A 10,130-nucleotide genomic window follows, 5' to 3' on the forward strand; every position below is an offset into this window, starting at 1 on the left:
TAAGGTGTTGAAGACACAAGGCCCGGTCCAAGAGGTGACGTGGAGCACGGGGACCGAGGTTTTTGCCTATAAGTAGGAGAGAGGGGAGAGATTTTTGTCACTTTTACAATTCTCTCTCTCTCTCTAAATTTGAGTTTTCTGCTCTCTCTCTCTCTACTTTAGAGCATTTTCTCTCTCTAAGTCCGAGCCCCATCTTCTTCGTCCGACCAGGTACGCACTTGTTTTGTTTTTCGCTAAGTTTTTCTTCTCTTGCTTTTAATAAAATCGGCCGACCCCCTTCTGTTGATAAATAATGGGGAGCTCGTCCGAGTCAGTGACACCCCTCCCTCACCTCCTTATAATTTAGCCGAGGAAGTGAGGGGTATGGGAATGGTTTTGGTGTCAACTTTAATAAGTTGCCCGGATCCCTCGGCGTGCCTGAGGCGCTTTCCCTCCCAAGTACTCCTTCGCAAGCCGAGGAGGAGGAGGCCGAGGGTACCATCCCCCTACCCTGGGAGGTGTCCCTGGCCTATCCTTCTTCGAGGAGTTACTTAGACAAATATTTGTCTGATGGTGTAGTTAGGATAGCTATGCCGAGGAGAGGAAGGCGAAGCTTCGACGTCCGGGAGGCTCGTATATCCGGAGCTTGATCCGAAGGGCGGACCGGGAGCAAAGTTTCCACTTCCGTCTTTAATAAAGGCTTTGCTAAAGATGCCCGAGGCCAAGCGGCCAAATTTCAAATAAAGGACCCCTACATCTTGTCCGACCCGATGCAACCATACCATCTATCCCACCGCCGGGATGCACGGCATTTTATTACAAGGCAATGGAACTAGGCTTAAGATTCCCGCTGACCCATTTGAGAAAGACATCTTGAACGCCTACAACTGTGCTTGGGTCAGCTCTCCCCAAACTCTTGGGGCGGATTCTAGCGGTTCAAGTGATCGTGACATCATCGGTGTCAGCCGACCCTACCTTTGGCGGCATATGTACAAATTGTTCGAAATGCCAGCCGGGGATCATGGTCCGGGCTGGTGGTGTTTCAGGCTCGGCGGGGCTATCGACGTTCTTGATCTCCCACTTCTCAGAAGGGGTTCCGCCGAGGTTCGCCTTTGTGTACTATGGTGGGGAATGGGGCATCCCCACCGTGCCCCTCATCCGAGCCAAACCACTGCTGAACTTCAAGGTGCCGAGCTATCCGACGAGGAAGCCGTGGCCGCATCTACTTTCACTGGAGGCTAAGATAGTCGATGGCGGCGAGTGTTGTAGCGGGGAACTGGCTCCCGAGCTGCAAATGTTCAAGAACGAGCACTTCCTGCGCTTGGCCTGAGTCCGGCCTTTCCCAAGGGTAATTCGGCAAAAAGGGGGTCCGGTTGACTTATGTTTATGCTTGCTTTGTTATTTTTGTCTAACTCTTTTTTCCTTTTTGCAGAAGCTTCCTGCCTTTCTCAAAGAGACCGACCAGAGATGGCGAACGACTGACCTCTGCTGCACTGAAGGCGGCTCGGATTAGGGCCGAGATGAAGGCCAACAAGATTAACAAGCCTTCGAAGCCAAAAGTGAGAACCCTTTTACTTCCGACCCGGTTTAGCTTTAGGTTTTGCAATTTTTCACCAACTTTTAATGTGTTTTGCAGGATCCTTCCAACCCAAACCGAGGAAGCGCAAGGAGCGCACCGAGGAGAGGGTTGAAATGACGGAAAAGGCTTTGGCGAAGGCCCGAGCCGAGCAGGAGGCTGCCGCCAAGAAGGCTAGAAAGGATCCTGCATCGAGGTGAATAGTCCTCGACCCGATTCAGAGGTGGGGGACACATGTCTCGGTCCACCCTTCAGATTTCGAGCCTGTTCGGAGTCCGGGGTACGAACCGGGGGCCTCTCACCATTCTCCGACCGAGCGCTCTTTATCCGAGGCACCGGTCCCGTTTACGCAAATGTCCAAGACGGACAAGAAGAAGAGGATCTCCGAGCGTTGGAGATCCTATGTACTCAAACGGACCGGGACATTCAATGAGGTCAACCCAAGGAATGAGTCGAGTGAGCTCTTCCGCTCTTGGATGGACGTAAGTGAATTTTCTCGTCCTTTTACTTGCTTTTTATTGGCCAACTTCAATTGTTGTTTATTGTTCTGCAGTTTTCCATCCGGATGACCAAGGTAGCCGAAGACCGGCTCGCCCTGGTGCAAGAGGTCTCGGACCTGAAGCAGGCGGCTCGGTCGCACTTTGATGAAGTGTACCAGGCCAAGGAGGCCAAACGGATTGCCGAGCTGCGCTTGGAGGAGGCCAACAAAAAGATCGAGGACGGCGAGGCGACCTGGAACCAAGAGAAGGAGGATTGGCAGATCGAAAGGACCAACCTCTCTCTTGCCAAGGAAAACGCGAGTCCGCCAAAGCTACGGCCGAGACCAAGCAAGCTCAGGCCGAGAAGATCTGGAGGAGGTCCGGCTCAAACTTTCAACACCGAGGCTCAACTGAAGGAAGCCCAAGCGGCCGTTTCTCGCTCTCAGGAGGAGTGGTTCCAAGTTGGCAGAAGTCGGATGACTGTACCGATTTCTGTGCCGACGTGGGCCAGTCTTCCCATAAGATGGGCGAGGACGAGGCGCTTGGTAGGCTTAAGGTGGCCTTTGCTGATTCCTGTCCCGGGGCCGACTGGAATTCAGTCTGGTCTCGCTACCAGGAGCTGGCCGATGCCGAGGCAGCAGAGATCAAGCCGGGATGCCCGAAGAGCTGAGCTCGGACAGCGACTCTGACTCCGATGATGGAGAGGAAGATGCGGGGAGCACCGAGCCACCTCCACCAGAGCAACCTGCGGCCGAGCAGCCTGCCATGGTCCTTCTACTTAGCTTTCTTAGGATTTTATTTTCTTAGCTTTGGCCTTGTCGGCCCTTTTAGCTTTTCTTGCTTCCGACCCCCAACTTTTGTAAACTTTTGGTTGTATTTTACAACTTTTAATCAATTGGAATACAACTACTATTTTGCAACTCGTCATTTGTCGCATATTTTTCGTTATTTGCAATATTACAACATTCAATAGACAATAAACTGGTTAAGTTTTGCTTGCCTTTTTGTTCAAAATAATTAGACTGGTTAAGTCTCTTTCATTTCTGGGGTATAAAACCGACTTGATACATGGACTGGTTAAGTCCGAGTTACAATTTGATTTGCTTGCTAACCGACCAGGTAGTGCTGGCCTTACATCATGCCCCTAGTGCAAGTAACGAAAAAAAGTTACCATAGAATCTTTTGAGATTGTCTAGGTTCCAAGGCCGAGCCAGGGGACCCCTTCGGGAGATTCGAGTCGGAAGTCCCTGGCTTGATGATTTCTGTAACTTGTAAGGGCCGTCCCAATTTGCCCCCAACTTCCCTTTGAGATGGGAAAGTCCAGTAGCTTCGACCTTTCGGACGACCCAGTCGCCTAGACTGATTGGCCGAGGCTTTACGCGGCGGTTAAAATGCCTTGTGATCCTTTGCTTGTACCGGATGGCTTGCAGCAAGGCATTGCCTCGGGTTTCTGGCAATAGGTCTAAGTTGATGGCTTTTCTTCTTCATTCTGGTCGAACTCATAGAATGTCATCCGAGGGGAAGGAATTCCCACCTCGACCGGAAGGACAGCCTCGCTTCCATAGACCAAGCCGAAAGGGGAGTGCCCCGTGGCTGCTTTTACCGTTGTTCGAGCCGACCAGAGTACTCCAGGTAGGTCGTCGACCCACGCCCCTTTAGCGGCATCAAGGGACTTCTTGATACCCTTCAGGACAATTTTATTAGCCGACTCGGCTTGCCCATTGGTCTGAGGGCGGGAGACCGCCGAAAACCTTGTTTGAATGCCGAACCGGGAACAATATTCTCGAGTTGGACCACTGTTGAACTGCCGGCCATTGTCTGAGACCAAGGCTCTTGGAATTCCGAACCGGGTAATGATGTTTCTCCATATGAACAACTGAACCTGTTTGTCAGTAATTGACGCCAGTGGCTCGGCTTCGGTCCACTTGGTGAAATAATCAATTGCCACAATTAGGAACTTCCTTTGCCCAGAAGCCGGGGGAAAAGGTCCGAGCAGGTCCATGCCCCACTTGTCGAAAGGCAGGACTGCTTGAATGGTGGTGAGGGGAGTGGCCGGCGCCCTCGGTATGTCCGAGTGAATCTGGCAGGAGGGACACCGTCGGACTAAGTCCGAGGCATCAGCCTTTAAGGTAGGCCAATAGTACCCTGCTCTCAGCGCCTTTCCGGCTATAGTCCGACCCCCTTGATGGCTTCCACAGGCTCCTTGGTGTATTTCTCGGAGGACATAGTTTCCTTCCTCGGGAGTTATACATTTGAGGAGGGGATGAGTGAAAGATTTCTTATAGAGCTGCCTTTCATGCCAAAGGAACCAACCGGACTTATGCTTAATCCGGTCGGCTTCTCTAGGATCACTGGGTAAGGTCCCGTCTCGCAAGTACTCCACTATTTTCCCATCCAGTTTGAGGATCGATTGAGTACGAGCTGCTCTTTAGCATTTATGCTAGGCTCCTTCAACACCTCCCAAGTAATGGTTCTGGGGGCCGACCCCTCAGCAGAACTAGCCATCCGAGCCAGTGCATCAGCCTGCTGATTTTCCGAGCGAGGAATGTGGGTGATCCGGAATCCGGACAACCTTGCAATGACAGCTCGGGCTTTGGCCAAATACATCCTCATGTTGTCCTCTTTGGCCTCATATTCTCCAGAAATCTGACCCACTATGAGTTGTGAGTCGGACTTGGCTATGATAGAGGTTGCTCCAGCTAGGATGCACAACTGTATTCCGAGGATGAGAGCCTCATACTCGGCTTCATTGTTAGATCCGAGAAATTCGAACTTAACAGCATATTCAATTTTTTCTCCGACCGGAGGTTTGATAACCAATCCGGCTCCGCAACCAGTCTTTGTGGATGACCCATCAACAAGCAATTCCCACTCCTCTTGCGATCCGACCGGGGGTCGAGTTGCGCATTCAGTGATGAAGTCAGCGAGTGCTTGGGCCTTGATGGCTCTTCGGGGCTCGAACTCGAGCCCAAAATCTGCTAACTGGTCTGCCCAATCACTCATCCGACTCGAATGATTTCTATTTTCAATAAGCTTCCGGAGCGGTTGTCCGGTTAGGACTTTGATGGGGTGTGCTTGAAAATAGGGCTTGAGTTTCCGGCTTGCCATTACTAAGGCAAAGACCATTTTCTCAACATCGCTGTACTTCGCCTCGGCCCCCCTATAGGCGTGGCTGATGAAGTACACAGGATGTTGCTTTCCTTCTCGCTCGGCTATCAGGACGGCGCTAAGAGCGTAGTCCGAGACAGCCAAGTAGATAAACAGGGGTTCCCCCGGCAAGGGGGAAATCAGCTTGGGCAAAGATGCCAAATGATTCTTGAGGTCAGCGAAGGCTTGCTCGGCTTCGTCATCCCATGCGAACTCTTTTCGTTCAGGGCCTTGAAGAACAGCAAGCTTTTATCGGCCGACCGGGAGAGGAACCGACCAGTGCCGCTAAGCAGCCGGTTAGGCGCTGTACTTCCCGACATTCCGAGGCGATTTCATTTCTAAGACCGCTTTGATTTTGTCCGGGTTGGCCTCTATACCTCTCTCATCTACTAGAAATCCGAGGCACTTTCCCCCTTTAACTCCGAAGACGCATTTTTTGGGGTTGAGCATCATTCGGTATTTCCTTAGGGTGCTCAGCGTTTCTTTCAGATCTGCGGTGATCCGACTGGGCCTTGCTTTTGACTATCATATCGTCAACATATACCTCAATGTTCCGACCCAATTGGTCGCTGAAGATTTTGTTGACGGTTCGCTGATATGTCGCCCCGGCATTTTTGAGGCCGAATGGCATCATTTTGTAGCAGTAGACACCCTGAGGAGTGATGAACGCGTATGAACCCTATCCTTCTCGGCCATGGGAATTTGATGATAGCCGGCATTTGCATCCATGAAGCTGAGAAGGGCGTGCCCGCCGTTGAATCGACCAGCCTATCGATTTTTGGCAAAGGGTGATTGTCTTTTGGGCAGGCTTTGTTTAAGTCGGTGAAGTCGACACACATTCGCCATGCCCCACTCGGCTTTTTGACCAAGACCACATTGGCCAGCCATTCCGAGTATTGACACTCTTCTATGAAACCCGCCTCGAGCAGCTTCTTGACTTCTGCTGCTGCCGCGGCATTTCTTTCGGGACCTTGGTGCCTGAGCTTCTGCTTGATAGGTCTGAACCCCTCTTTGATGTTAAGCTCATGGCACATGATTTTCGGGTCGAGCCCCGGCATTTCTGTGGCCTCATAGGCAAAGACATCTTGGTACTCCGTGAGCACTTGGATGATATCTTGCCTTGTTTGCGGGTCCATGGCCTTGCCTACCCTGACAGTCCGACCGGGGTCCTGGCCGATCGCGACTTCTTCGTCCTCTTCGGCTGGTTGAGGACGTTCATATTGCTTGGGGTTTTCAGTTATGTACACCCCGAGGCTCGTTGAGGGCTGACCCGCTTCATACTTTCTTTTTTTCGAGTCCTTTTGGACGTCGTTGTCCGAGTCCTTTTGGACGTCGGTATTTTTTGAGGCTATTCACATAGCACTCTCTTGCGGCCTGTTGGTCGCCTTGAATTTTTCCTACCTTCCCGTCATCAGTCTCAAACTGCAAGAGGAGCTGGTAGGTGGAGATGGCGGCCTTGGCCTTGTTTAGCATGGGCCTCCCCATTATTATGTTGTAAGGCAAAGGGATGTCTACCACCAAGAAGTCGATCGGTAGGCTTCTCCCCTTACCCTTTTCACCCATCCGAGGGGTAATTTATTGATCCGACCGGCTGGACAGAGTTGCCCCCGAAGCCTATGAGCGGCTGAGCCATGGGGGTAACATCCCGTTCGGTGTACTTCAGCTTTTTGAGGCAGTCAAGGGTGATTATGTCAGCGGATGAGCCGCTATCCACCAATACCCTCTTCACCTTTGTATTCGCTACCTTGAGCTCGATGACAAGGGGGTCGTCGTGCGGAACGGCAACGTCCGACTAGGTTCCCCAAATGTCATGACGGGGCAGCTGCTCGGGGAGCTGAACATCAAGCACCTGATGTTTAAGGTTCTGGAGGTGAGCCTTGCGGCTCGGCCGGTTAGGCCTCCCGACGCAAATCCTCCAGCGATGACACCAATGAAGCCTTCGGTGCCCCACTGTTCGACTGACCCACCTTTTGCTTTCCCTTTTCCTCGCTCGACGCTTGAGGTAGTGGTTGAGCTTGCCCTGGTCGGCAGACCGTTCAAGGATTTCTTGAGCTCCCGACAGTCATTGGTGGTGTGACCACATTCCTTGTGGTAGTCACACCACAAATTTTGTTCCTCCGAGACGATGACGTCCGGATGGGCGTTGGCCTGGGAAGCCAATTTTTGTCCCGGATGCCAAAGTAGATTTCCTTCCGGTTTTTATTGAATCGGGGGTCGTTGCCATTATCAGTGAGCCGATCCCCTCGGCCCCCTGTTCTTTGATGCTTAGGCTGACCCGCGTGATTCCCTTCATCCTTCCTTTTCTTGCCAACCTCGTCCGAGTAACGGCAGATATCCGTTGCTTGGATGAATCTTGAGCCCGAGCCATGGCTTCCGAGTAAGTTTTGACTTCATTCTCGGCTAATGACCATCTGAGCCGACCCGGTTGGAGGCCGGACATGAGGGCAGCGAAGGCTACAGCGTCCTGTAGGTCGGTTATTTTAGAGACTCTTCGTTGAACCTCTTGATGTAGTCCGACAAGGATTCATTCTTGTCTTGCTTCACCCCCATGAGGTGAAGGCTGGTTTTTCTTTGCCTCTTTCCCGCTACGAACTGATGGATGAAGAGGTGTTCCAATATGGCGAAGTCAGTGATGACCCCCGCCGGCAGTTCTTGGAACCAATTCAGAGCCAACCCTCTAAGGGTGGTAGGGAAGAAGCGGCACCAAGTGGCCTCGCAGCTTGTCTGCACGCTCATTTGAGCCTTGTAACTAGCCATATGATCATCTGGGTCGGTTAGGCCCGCAAATGGCTCGATCAGGGGGGTTTTAATTTTACCCGGAGGTGAGTCCTAGGATTTCCTGACTGAAGGGGATCAGGAACTTGAGCCCTCCTCCAGCTAGCTTAGGGGGCTGAGAATGAGCCGAGTCCCCTTGGCCCTCTCGGTCATTTGCCTTCTTCCTGAGGAACTCCCGAGCGTCATAGCCTTGGCTGAGGCGCTTCTTGTTGTTAAGGAATTCTCGGGCATCTTGGGGTTTCCGACCCGCACCCCCCCTGGGGATTTAGATACATGGGTCTCGCATGCTGACGGGCCGACCCTGTCGCGCTGACTTTTCTCTTTCCCGGTGGCTAGGGTCTCTCGCATCGGACCGTGGCCGGCTAGGCTGCGGGTCCCGATTAGAACGAGAGTTGTCCCTCTGAGAGCGGACGACCGTGCGCTCCCTGGGCTCATGCTGATTGAGCGGGACACTTGTTGTGGCTGCCTCTGCTGAAGCATGGCCATCATGTCCATCATCTCTTTTGGAATGTCTCCTGGAGCTGAGCCGTGATAAGGGCCAGGTCAGACGCGAAGAGCGGCTGAGGCTCCACATGCTGGATTGCTGGGATACTGACCGAGGGTCCAAAGTTTGGACGGTAGGTGACCTCCGAGCCGGTGAGGGAGTCCGCTCGGCTCTCGGTTATGCGCAGGCGAATGGCCTCGCTCCGGTCGAGGGATTGGGGGATCCCGATTATGCGCGGGCGAGTGGCCTCTCTCTGGCCGAGAGACCTGCTCGGAGGCTGGCTTGCCGCGAGTATTTTTGGTTGGTGCCATGGTCAATTGGCGTTCTGAGCTGAGTAGCTGAACAAATCTGAGTGAGTGGTGGCGAAGTAACTTTTTGTACTATCCCCACAGACGGCGCCAAACTGTTTCTGTCTAGAAATTAAGGGTTCGATTCCTTTGCTTAGGGAGTACCGGGTCAGATTCGAATGTCCTGAGTTCAAAGTCCGTACGCCGGAATCCTGCAAAAGTAACGGTTAGACTGCCCCGGGGGTTGTTCCGGGATCGCCTCTCCGACGCTCAAGTCAGTGATCAAGCTTAGAGAGATAAAGTCTAGAGAGAGATGCTCTGGTTTGTTAGGTAAGAATTCAATACCTTCTCATTGATGAGGGGGTTGAGTATTTATAGTGCTGGGGATTTCCCAACTGTAGGCCAGCTAGGGGGCATTGACAGCTGGAATGCACCATCACAGGTGGGGCCCACTAGAAGCTCTAAGGCATTTATTGGGCTGGATTATCCTTGGTAAGCTTAAACCAGGAAATAAGCCCAAACAATATGTATATATATATACAAATATATATGTGTATATATATATATATATATATGTATATATGTATATATATATATGTATATATATATATATATATATATATGTATATATGTATATATATATACATATATATATATGTGTATATATATATATATATATATGTATATATGTATATATATATATATATACATATATATATACATATATATATGTGTATATATATATATATACATATATATATACATATATACATATATATATATATACATACATATATATATACATATATACATATATATATATACATACATATATATATATACATACATATATATATATACATATATATATATATATATATATATATATATATATATATATATATATATATATATATATATATATATATATATATATACATACACACACACACACACATATATATATAATATATATATATATATATATATATATATATATATATATATATATATATATATATATATAAGAGCAATAGTTTTTATACTTCTTAGTTCTTACAAACGATGCAAGTGACTTCTAGAGAGAGAAAGAGAAAGAGAAAGAAAAAGAGAAAAAAGAAGAAAACTAAAGCCCCCCAAAATGAAAACCTATCTGAATCTCTAAAGCAAACTAACCTCTTCCCACCAGAAAAGCATCCCAGACTGCCAATGTCCCACCCCGGTCATTCGACAACCCACCCCAGACCACCGATGTCCTACCCTAGCCATTCGACGACCACGCCAGGCCATCGACGACCCACCCAACCCCACGGAAAATAACCCTCGACCGCACCATAGATTTGTTTCGTTGCCGGAGAGAGAGAGGGAGGCGACGGAAAATAAGTGCCGAAGAAGAAGAAGTC

The sequence above is a fragment of the Beta vulgaris genome, chromosome 7 (assembly GCF_026745355.1).
Source record: "Beta vulgaris subsp. vulgaris cultivar EL10 chromosome 7, EL10.2, whole genome shotgun sequence".
Classification (NCBI taxonomy): Eukaryota; Viridiplantae; Streptophyta; class Magnoliopsida; order Caryophyllales; family Amaranthaceae; genus Beta; species Beta vulgaris.